The following is a 12571-nucleotide window of genomic DNA, read 5'->3' as shown; positions in this document are numbered from 1 at the left end:
ACACATTATTTCCCCACTGAAACAGATAAAAATCAGCTAACTTCAAGGTGATAATAATACTCACATTTACTGAACACTTGTATTCAAGGGTACCCTAAACTCTTTCTATGCATTAACTTATTTAACACTCATATGGAGAAAGTGGTATTCTCATTTTGCATACTAGGAAACTGAAGCATGCAGAGTTTAAGCAGTTGGGGCTTGGAAGCTCATAGACTTGGGACTTGGAAAAGGCAGGACTCAAAAACCCAAGTGGTCCAATTCTGGAGCCCGTTCTTAACCACAGTGCGATGAAAATAAGAACAAAAACTAACAATATATTTAACAAGAAAATGATACTTTTATATCACTAAACCTCTAAAATCTTATTAAAGAAAATTAAAGCCACTAGAAACATCTTTAACATCTAAACAGCCATTAACACTATCTTCTTAGGAGGGATCTTAGTGAAGTCTTATTCTCTCCTTAAGGCTCAGTGGAAAGCTATGCAGCCTTTTACCCAGAGCAGTAATAAAGTTTGTGCTGGGATGTTGTTGGTCACAATTGGTTCTTGTCTTGTTCTTGTTTTTTTGTTTGCTTATTTGTTTATTTTTAATGCGTGTGAATAAAAATTGCCCACTAGTTGAAAGATGAAAACACCTCGTGAATCCATGCCTTCTCCTCCCTTCTCACTGGCACAATATGACTCAGCCTCTTACTACCTCACCTCTGGGTTACTACTGTGGTCTCTTGGCTGAGCTCTTTCTGTCCAGGCTTCTCTCAAATTTAGTCCCTGCTGCACCCAAGCTCTTCCAAGGGGCTTGCACTGCATTTACTTTCCGTGGCTCTCTACTGTTTTTCACTCTAATCCACCCTTCTCTGTGTGGCTTGCCAGCCTCCCACCATTCTCAGTGCATACATTAGCTACCCAGATATATTTCTGACCCTTTTCTATCAATCAGACTCCACTCAAAAAAGCGTGCCATCTTCATTCCCAGCTTGATCGTTTTACTCTCCCTAAGTCCCCTGCCATCTTCTTTTCCTCTGCAAACCTACACATTACTCACGGCTTAGTTTGTGTCAACCCTTCATAGTAAAGCCTTCTCTGATGATCAAATCCTCATTAATTTCCCTCTCCTTTGAACTCCTATATAATATATCTTCTGTAGTGTGAAATTAAATAGGTGCTTAATTATGTATTATATCAGTTATTATTGTTTCAAGGTAGAAGTCTTATCTTCCTAATTCAAGTAGCTCTCTTGAGGGCAAAGATGTTTTCTTTACTCTCTCAATAGCATAGATTAATCAAAAGTTTTGTCTACTGTCAAACCATTGGTTATTTCAGCAGGAAATGCATTTGGATGCAGGTATCAGAGATCCAACCATGGTGACTTGAACGCATAAGGGTTTATAATTATTTTTTCATGTAATTAAAAATCTGGAAGGAGAGGGCAGCTGGCATTGGTTCAGTGGCTCAAGAGTGTCCAAGCTGAGGTCTCAGCAATTCTTTCTGGTCTCTTCCTCATGGTCTAGGAAGGGTTCTGGAGCTCTAACCATCATGTCTAATCTCCAAGCAGGAAGAAGGAGTGGGCAAGAGAGTCACACTTTAAAGCACTTTCCCTAAAGCCCTACCTGACATGTTTACATCCCACTGATTACGTTGATTACCTCTCTTTTCATGGAAAACCTCTACAGTAAGTCTCCTACATATGAACCTTCAAGATGCGAACTTTCAAAGATGGAAACGTGCCCCTGTATGCCAGCTGTTGTACTGTACTACTGTACTTTTCAAGGTACCTTACTGTAAGATTAAAAATGTTTATTTTTTGTGTTTGTTTTTTATATATTATTTGTGGAAAAATATTATAAACCTATTTCAGTACAGTACTATATAGCCGATTGTGTTAGTTGGGTACCTAGGCCAACTTTGTTGGACTTAAGAACAAATTGAACTTACGAATGTACTCTCAGAACGGAACTCATTCGCATGTAGGGGACTTACTGTATTTATAAAGAGGACCAGTTACTTTAAAAAAAAGAAGACACTAGATATAAAGAAGCAACTACCAGTTTTTTCCACAACCTACTTGACTGAAGACTTTCTCCTTCTAATCCATCCATAACACAACATTGGCAGACTTACTGTTTTTGTGCATGGCTTTTCCTTTCAAAGCCAAACAGAAGAATCTCCTATGTATTACTATATTATTTAGCCTGACTTTTAATGCTTTCTCATAACTTGGCCCAACTATACCTGCCCTAATTGTACCTACAAATACCATGTTTACATCCAGGTTTTTCTTTTCACTGTGCTACTCCTTCCTATTTCTGAATCTGCCCTCATGTACTATTCTCTCTACCTGAAATGTTCTAATACTTGACCATCCCATCTTTCCCCTGATTCCCTTTGGGAATCTAAGACTTATTCTCCCAGATAGCTCTTAGATCTTAGCCTTCTTCGGGGTTTGCCATAGATAAGATAGAAAACTTACCCAAAGTCATGCCTCTTCCCAGGGCAACCCACATCCAATAATGAAAGTGGGGTTGTAAAGGCTTGGCTTCTCAGCCCCAAGTTGGGATGGCTATGAAGCGTTGTTCCCTCTGCAGGGCTCCTCGAATGGTTGCTTGAGGCTCCCAGTGAGGCTGTGGGTTCCCTGTCAGCCTGCCTTCTCCTTCTGCCCATTCTTGCTTCCATCCCTTCTCTTCTGTAGCTGCGGATTCCAAAAGCATCCTAAGGAAAACCTCCATCTCATGTTCTGCTTCCAAGGGGACCCAACTCACAACGCTTCTCATTCCTGCCCTTCTTAAAACTGCCACTTTGATTGTCCTTATATCGACCCCCTGAAAAACTCCCTACAAGGGCTGAGTGAAGGGTCCACAAAGGTTTACACAATTTCCTCCCACCCTGAAGTCAGTGTCTCTATTGTGTGGTGATGATGATGATGATGATGATAAGGAAAAAGAGGAGATAATTAAAATTATTAACATTACACAGTTTACTGGCTATTTGGTCCATGATAACATTTACAGCTTTGTCTTTACAAAATATGTGTAAGATGATTAATATGGCACATAGTAGGCACTCAAAACACAGAAAAGCAGGGAATATAATATATTTTTTTTCCTTTTTTTCCCCAGAGTGAATAATATTATGCTATCCACACAGTAGGAAAGACACTTGTTGATTAATAGTTAAAACTCAAAAACCTCTGAAACATCCTACATATATCAGGCTTCCCTACGTGAGGAACAGTGGTCCCTGACATGTTCATAAAGAAGAGAAACTCTCATGCTTGGTGAACCACTCAATCCTGTTGCTGTCCTTCTTTCTCCTGAATCCATCTGTTTCCTTCTCCCGTGCTCCCCCAGCTCTCCCAGATGCCATGTAAGCTCCATTCTCTGCACTAAACCCTTCATTCGAGGAATTCCTAGAGTGGCTTCTGCTTTTTTGACTGTACCCTGGCTAATATTGAGGTAGCATGTCCACTCCAATCACTTAGTGATCGTCTTTACCATACAGAAAGGTTGCCATCCCATGTGTATTTCCTTTGCCTGTTACTATTTCAACATTGACAAACATTTCTTATGAACAACAACAAAAAAGAACAATCATCATCATAATTGGGAATCCATAGTTCAGAACACATTTTTTTTTCAGAAAATATTATTTGAAAAAAGTCTTTATGAATGCTATAAAGCAGAACACTAAAGATTAAAAAAATTAAATGTTGAGATCCACTTCTTCACGTAGATATAGAACAAAGAATAACCTACATTATGACTGCTCATAAAAAATAATGCTGTGCAGCAACATGAGTTTCCAACAAATTTGATAACCTGTTTCTGTCTCCCCCTTTCTCCATTAAATTGAACTCTCTGAATTATTCATGAGGGCTATTTTAATGGGATAATTTTTTCTTGCAAACGCTGACACTAATACTGAGGAATATCTCTAGGTATTCATCTTGGATAAATAAGGGTCCTGGTAACTAGTTTTCTTGATGCTTCACCTTATTCAAATGAACATATACGGAAGTAAGTAATGTTGATGATTTCTTTTACACTTAATGTTTTCAGTATGTTACGCTCCGTATATGTCTAGCCAAACATATGTTTACTCAAGAATTAGCCAGGATAATAAATTAAATGAAAGTGAAGCAGAAAGTTAAGCAAATCTCAGGTGAACTCAGGCAGGGCATTAAGAAGAAATTTAAAGTCCACATTTTCCAGGTGTGATGACAGCTCAGAGTGACTTTGGGAATTGCCCATCCCTCCATGGTACTTTGGCCATATTCAGAAACGATCACTCACTTGGATGTGTACATTAGGGGTTCTTAACTCAAGACAGTAGGATTTTAGAGTATTGGTAAATTCCCCGAAACTGTATACCAAATTTTCTGTGTATGATTTTTTTTCTGAAAAGAAAGTTGATAGCATTCATCAAATTCCCAGAGGTGTTGGTGACTACTCCACCACCACCGCCTCTGATGGTAAGAATTCTCATGTGACACAAAAGTAAGATTTCAAAAGTCAGGATTCTCTAGATTTCTCTATGTGGAGGGGGAGGTATGGGTGGTTATTTGTCTATCATTAAATTTAGTATTATGAAGATTCACATGAAATGTTTCTAGGACTTGGAGAAAATTATGTTTTGTGGATTAATTATATTTCATTACTTAATACAGTTTAATTTTTACCAATATCTGAGAACTCTTTTCCAGGTATCTTATAAGGCTGTTCTTATAATCTTTCCCTAAATATTACCCCAAATCTTTTTGTGTTTTTTGCACTAACACATGTTAATTAAGAAATGAAGTTAAATTTGGGGGTGATCATCTTTAACCTATTCTATTGGATGAAAGTGCTCAAATACATAGTAGTCGGATTGCTTGACGGTGTAATAGTACATGAAAAGGATGCTGTTATGTAATAATGCTGAAGACACCGCAGCTCCCAGGGTAATAAAAGTTTTTGTTTTAATCACAATGTAAAATAAGGACTTAATTTACCTTTAAGGAAATAAAATTCTAAGAAAACACACTCGTTATTTGCCCCCAATGCTGCTTTCTAACATTTCTTACGGTTCAGTAATAAATCTGACAAGATTTTTAAGACGCTGAAGTGACTGTCACTGCTGGAATGTGTCCCGGAGGCTTCTTCTGTCAGAGGAGATGACAGTGACTCTTCCAATGCAGATTAAGCTGGTGTTTACAGATTTGCCCTGGGTGTGCATTTTTATCCCGCTGTGATCAAGTAACACCGCCTGACGAGTGCCAGACAGATCTCTGGATAAAAAAGGCTCAAATGTGCCCTTGCCTTGCACAGGGCACAGCCTGAATCGGTTACCCATGGCAAGGGTCCACTGCTTGTTCCCCTGTACAATGATACTGTTCAATACACTCTACCTTTACTTGTTCCCTTCCCCTTTGAGTGAAGCATTGAGAATGAACCTACAAAGGATTCAACAGTGAATTCTGTGCTGAAACTCAGATTATTAAATGTAGAATGTCAGGAAAAAAAGAGGTCAGTACTTGGATTCAATTTTTGGAGATGTGATAGGAGGCCTGTGAGACATATAGGAGATATCAAAAAAACATTAGAGTCGTTTGCGGTACTTTGAAACATTTTGTTAATTTTCACATGGCAGAATTTTCACAGACAAAACCAATGAGACAAGAAATCTTATTCTGGGCAAAAGCTAATCGGGCTCCAGATGCCATGAGTGTAAAGCCAGGGACAGTGGAGCTGGAGCTGCCTGTGAAGACACATCTCCAAACCCCCAGTGCCTCCCACCTCCTGCCTTTTCATTCTAAACAAGCATTTTTAATATCCATGAAAGAAAACCGGCTGTTGTCATCAATACTGACACGAGCTCTCTACATTTTGATTTCTTACTTCATTTCAATAAGAACAGTCCATAGAGAAATGTGTTAGGTTTTGAAAGGGATTACATTTTCTTTTTTCGTAAGTATACTTCAGTACGCTGAGTTGGAAAATTACAAAGTGGCATGCAAAAAGGGAAACCACGTTAGACTGAAGATTCAAGTTCCCAGCTCTGCCACTGTTTAGCTTTGAGATCTTGGCAAAGTCATTTACCCTGAGTGTGACTTGCCTTATCTGTAAAACAGGAGCAATAAAACCTTTCTGTCTCCCATGCCCTGCTCAGGACAGCTGTAACTGAGCAGGACACTATGGGGCCTTCCCCGGACAAACCCCTTCCCCATATCCTCTGCTCCTCTCTGAAGTGCCCAGATAACAATATCTGATGCACATTTCCTGAGTTGTTTTACAGATGCTAAAACTCCCACCAAATGGAAGAAGTTAACTACCTGATGACCATGAGCACGTAGCCCCCAGACCTACTGGAGCCTGAGGGTGGATAATGTGACACTGTCCTGTTACCTCACCATCAGCCAGAGAATTGTGCATGAACTGATCACAGCCCTGAGACTCCCCTCCCTCACCTGGCCTTTAAAAATGCTTTGTTGAAAAAGCATTGTTCATTGCAGCACTATTTACAATAGTCAGGTCATGGAAGCAACCTAAATGCCCATCGACAGACGAATGGATAAAGCAGTTGTGGTACATATATACAATGGAATATTACTCAGCCATAAAAAGGAACGAAATTGAGTCATTTGTTGAGACGTGGATGGATCTAGAGACTGTCATACAGAGTGAAGTAAGTCAGAAAGAGAAAAACAAATATCGTATGTTAACGCATGTATGTGGAACCTAGAAAAATGGTACAGGTGAACCGGTTTGCAGGGCAGAAGTTGAGACACAGATGTAGAGAACAAACATATGGACACGAAGGGGGGAAAACCGCGGTGGGGTGGGGATGGTGGTGTGCTGAATTGGGTGATTGGGATTGACATGTATACACTGATGTGTATAAAATTGATGACTGATTTAAAAAAAAAAGAAAAAAAAGAAAAAGCACTAGTTGCCCTGGATTCCTTGATTAGTGCCTTGCAATAAATGTTGCACTTTCCTTCACCACAGCCCAGAGTCAGTATAACTGGCTTTACTGGGCATGTGTGCGAGTGGATCCAAGTTTGGTTTTGTAACACAATCTGTAATCTGCAGAGTACAACACTAGACGCATTTCTGTCATGCTCCATAGCCTTTAGCACACATCTCTCACTCCTAAGATGCAATCAATCAGTATTTGTGGATTTCATAATAATTTTTAAAAGCATGTGATTTTAGTATGGTTACTTCCTTATCCAGACTTTGGAATAGAGGTCTCATTACAACCAGTTACTAGTAGCCAAAACCTTTTCCTCTCAGCAAATGGTGCTGGAAAAACAATATATTTGATCACCTACTCTTTCAAATTAGGTTTGGGGCTGCATTTTAAAAATTATTAATTTTGACAATAATGAGTATCACATACATAGAAGCTATAAGAAAAATATAGAAAAAATTCTAAGAAACAATGATGCAATCCTAATCTCTCTGAGAATATCTTGAGTCAGCTGTCATCTCTGAAGGCCTGATGGTCTAGCCAGCTATCCAGTTTTTGTTTTAGACCCATCAACTTCCAAAAAAGGAATCCAGACCAGAACACAAATATAACAAATCAAGCTCAAGGGAAAGGAACTGATGATTATGACTCTCAGCACTTACCTTTCTTCACAGTGTCCCCACGTAACAAGTGGAGAGGCTTCAGTCCACGCAGCTGGTGAAAGAGGCAGGGGTGGGCTTGATTCTAAAACCAGTGCACTTTCTTCAGTATACTACATCCCCAAGAGACAGAAGGGCCAAAAGAGTACAGTAATTCTCTCCATATGGGCTAGTTTTGAAAGCAGCCTCTATTTTCAAAATGTTGTCCAGAATGTGTGTATGGATAAGACTTAGGTTATTCATTTTGTCGAGCTGAATTTTTTTCTTAAGTGATTAAGTGACTTAATTTATTCTTTAACTTTTAACTAACTTCCTTCCTCCTTCTTTTTTTTTTTTTTGTTTTACTTTTTCCTTTTTAAAAAATTTATCTTGTACTGGTTTCCTCCAGATGGTGACCTTATGACAAGGATTTGAGCGCATTTTAGTTTATTTGGAATGTGATTCCAGAAAACACCTGTGAGGTTGTAGGGGCATAAGACAGATAAAGGAAGGTGGCCCGTACAGGGTGCATTAATGAATGAACACGGAGCTGCCGGCAGTCTCTGGCAAACTCTGGGAAACAGAATAGAACCTGTTCCAGGGTTGTCCCACCAGAATGGTGAAAAGCTGGGCCATTTATCTACCAGCTCCTAAATCTCATCACTGACTGCTGCTCCCAGGGGCTATTAGCCCCCAGGAGGCTCTGCCTGTCCTGTACCCAGCTGCGCATGCTCCTGCCACCAAAGACAACCCCTGGGGGAGAGTTGCAGGTATTCGCAATAAGAAGCCATTGGGATGTGCAGGAAAGGTGACGGGGGGGGGGGGGGGGGGGGGGGCGGGGTGGGGGTGGTGGGGGATCTGGGCAGAATAGCTAAAGGGACCACTACAGACACTGTTTAGATTCCTTTGTGTGGTGAGAGGAGGCCATTACCCGCTCAATGTTATTTCAACAAATTTAGTTTAACAATGAACATGAACAACAAACATGGCATAGTCAGGGAATATGTGACCCTTTTTTGCAGGAAAAGAAATGCCAGTAGGCAGACAGAGAATAATGGGTCTGGCCTGACCTAGATCGGGAAGAATTTAGAAATCTGTCCTCTGGGAAGGAAGGTCTTTCTTACAATGCTCAGAGTAGATAGGATGGGCCGAGAAAGCTTTTCACCCCTTTTATTTAAAGAACATTATAAAATGGACTATAGACTTTAAAAAGCCCCTGTGAGGCCGGAGTTAGCAAGACTGAAAAAAGAGCCAAGTTATGAAACAAATTATTAGCTAACTAGAGTTTGGAACAGTTAAGCAGTGAGGATAGAACTCAGTTTCTGCTTAGAATTTTATTTTGCATTAAGCTCTTGCTATGTCTAGGGTTTTAAGCTATACAGAAATCAAAACTTAAGCTTATACATATTGGATATTAGAGAGTTATTTCATTGGTAGAACAGTGAGAAAGCACTGCATGTATTTATGTAATTCATCTTTGAAATAAGCCCAAAACCTGGATTCATATTACTCCGATCCTTCCATCTCTTGAAACTTCACCTAATCAGGAACCTGATCTTCAGAGGAAATTAGTTCACGTCCAAAAGTTACACTTCTTGCACCCTTTCTATCAGTCGTGGAAAAGCCACAATCCATCCACACGCATCCAGTTTTGTAGTATTATAGGCCAATATTGACTCAAAAAAGCAATGCATAATTAATAATAACAAATCTCTGTGGATGCAACAATAAGTATTTTACACAAGAGTTCAAACCCAATCTCAGAAGCAGTTTTCAAGACTTGACTTCAGTCATCCCTACTAATATGCCATTGGTCAAACCAAGAAGCATAACCAAATCCACAATCAAAGGATGGGGAAATACTCCATCCATGAAACTGAGGGAAAGAGAGTGAATATTTTGAACAACAATCCATCACACAGAGGAAAGGAGAAGAAATGTGTAACTCATTTTGTGTTTCCATTTGGAGAAAGAAATTTTGTCTAGTAAGGGAATATATACACCTGTCTGTCCTTACTTTCCTTTAAAATTAAATTATACTGCTATAATTCTTATCCTTTTTCTCTCTAGAATCTACTAGGAAAAAAAAGTTTAAGGAATGGAGCTGGGGTTCCAGTTGACATGCCATCTGTTATCCCTGCCTTCCAAGAGGTTAAAGAGAGTGGAGAAATATAATAATGACACATAATAATTAGAACATAAGAATCTGAAAATTAGTATTAAGGGAGATATAATTATGCCCGTGGTGTTTCATCTTTTGTTAGAATAAAGGCATGACAGGTATGGACGGCTCTCTAACCATCCTATCTGCTCCCCAGTATTTCTTGACCTCTTCACAGTTAAGTGGGCTATGACTTACTCTAGCTAATGAAATGATTGCAAAAGTGATGTCTCTCTTCCACCAGGGAAAGAAAGAGTGTCAGAAGAAGAAAGAGTGTCACCTGTGGCTGCTTCAGAGCTATGTCATATACCTGATGAACTTGTAGCTCTGGGAAAAGAGATGAGAGAACAGAACACCAATAACTAGTGTTGTTGTTTCTCGGCTGTGCTTGTTAACAAGAAAGAGACATGCTTGGGGAAGAGTCGGCTGAATTTCAAATAGAAATGAAATGTTCTAGAGGAAGTCTAGAAATCTAAGACCTTGCGGGTTTGGAAATAGCCATTGTTTCTTGGCTTTGGTAAAAATAAAGATTGAAGAAACAATCTAGTGAAAAGGACTGGACTATATCCAAACTGCAGTGAGGTTTTCAGAGAAGCCCAGAGAGCCTCCAGGAAACCCCCTTAGAATAAAGAGAAAGGAAGAGTTATGCAGGTGAGGTAAGCAAAGACACATGGAACTGTAAATTATCTCAAAAAGACTGCGTGTGGTTATTGCACAGAAAACCTTCTGGAATCAACAGGTAAAAGCCTGCTAAGTTTGAAAGAGCTTGGTTGTCAAGAGCCATGACCCTGACAATTTCTAATTATAGACATTCCTCAGTGCTTAATCCCAGACCCTCATCTCTTTTTTTTTCCATATCTGATCTATTCACTTTCATTGTTTTTCAATATTATCTATTGGCCTAGTCCTATTATATTTAGTCTCCCATGCAGATCTCAACCAAGCTCCAAAATATTAACTCCTACTCCTTACATCATCTCTCCAGTTAGATGTCTCACAAGTACCTTAAATCACTGCCCCTTGCCTGATGCTCAGCAATAATCACCTAACCTGCTTGCCCTTTTACTCCTTTCCAATCTATTCTTCACACAGCAGCCAGATGATCTTTTAGAAATATGGATTGGATCTTGTCTCCACCCCTGCTTAAATTCCTTCGGGGGAATTCCCATTGAACTTTCAGACCACGATGACAAAATCCCTCACAGGGACTATGGGGTCTGCTGGACCTGGTCTTTCCCTTCTTTCCAATCCACTGGCCCTGCTTGTTTTCCCCCAGCCCACTGGCCTTCATGCAATGTCTTGAAGGCCTCATCTGCTTCTGTGTCTCAGAACCTTCGTACTTACTGTTCTCTCTCCACATTCCCCGTAAAAATGACAAAACCTCAAAACCACTCCTTCTTCCGATCTAAATTAGGTCTGCCAGAGCGTACCCTCCCAAGGCACTCTCTCTTTTACCTTTACAGCTCTCAGTATTATTTGTAATTCTATATTTATATATGCATTTGGATTCTTGGGTAAAATGTAACCTCGCAGGACGGGAGCCCCTTGGCTGTGGGCAACTGGCACTCAGCATCCGTACCTGCACCTCTAGCTGCCTCCGTGCATTCCAGGGGTAGAAAGTTAACAGGCTTCTTTACCTCTAGCCTTTTGCATGGGAATTATTCTCCACCTGTGAAATATACTCCTGTGAAATTTGGACATGAGATGGAGCCCATCTTTCTGCTCTTTGGGGCAGTTTTTTGCGGTCAAGCAGGAGGCTGGAGACATAGGTTTTTCTGCAGCATTGTCCCAGTGTCCAGTCTCCAGCCTAGTGCTTGTTCAGAAGCAGGTGCAGCAGAGCTGGGGCCAGGATGGCAGTCATCATGAAGAAGCAGTTGTGGCGGATTCACCAGTGGCTTGTTGCTTCCAATCCATCGCGGCACTGATGAATTAGATCTCAATGATTCCAAGGTGGCTTCCTCACTCCCTATCGCTCTGACTGTACTCATCCCTGGTGAGACTATTCTATGGTGTTCTGGGAGATCTAGATGAGACTACTCCTCCAGCCTTTCCCATAATTTTGTAAGCATCAAAGCCATTTGTTACATCCTTTTCTGCTTCCAACAGCAGAGGTTCCTCTTCTCTGCACCGATTCCTTACTAACACAACCTGTGACAATGTTTGCATTGCTCATCCCTCTCTATCCACTGCCAAAGACAAGGTCAGTCAAAATGTAGTTGGGTACTGAATAAATAATTGAAGTAGTTAATGGTGTTTAGCAACTCCATTTTTGGAAGTGTAACAATCTTTAAATTACAATGAGTTCCTGGACTCCATCCCTCTCCCCCAGTAAAATCTAGTCTTCCTCAGTTTTGTGGTAGATATTTAACAAGCTTTCATTTTAAAAAGGTTTTGTGTAACATTTTAAATTTAATGACAAGTATTTGCTTATAACTCTTTAAAAAGAGATATTTTTAAAAAATTCCTTCAAATAAATGCTAAAAATGTGTCAGTATGTGATACATTTATTTTTCTTTTCTTAGGCTTTTCTCTAAACCAGTGGATAGACCATAAAATAAATCAAATCACTGTGCTTTACAACTTACCAAGGATATGCTATTTTGCTGAGTGTGTGAATCTTTGTAATTTTATAATATATTAGAGTTCAAGGCCAGATATTTATATATTAAAATTTAGATATGACCTTTGCTTATATTTTTTATTGTTTGTCCAGAAAACCCACAGGTAAAAGTTTTTAAATAAGAAATGCAGTATCCACCAACAACATGGCCTGAATTACAGCATCAGGGGTACAGAGTTTTAGTTGGAGAAAAGCCCTGGAGG

This window comes from Eubalaena glacialis, chromosome 6 (genome assembly GCF_028564815.1).
Source record: "Eubalaena glacialis isolate mEubGla1 chromosome 6, mEubGla1.1.hap2.+ XY, whole genome shotgun sequence".
NCBI classification, from domain to species: Eukaryota; Metazoa; Chordata; class Mammalia; order Artiodactyla; family Balaenidae; genus Eubalaena; species Eubalaena glacialis.
The sequence above is the reverse complement of the archived record's forward strand: the minus strand, read 5'-3'. Positions refer to the sequence as shown.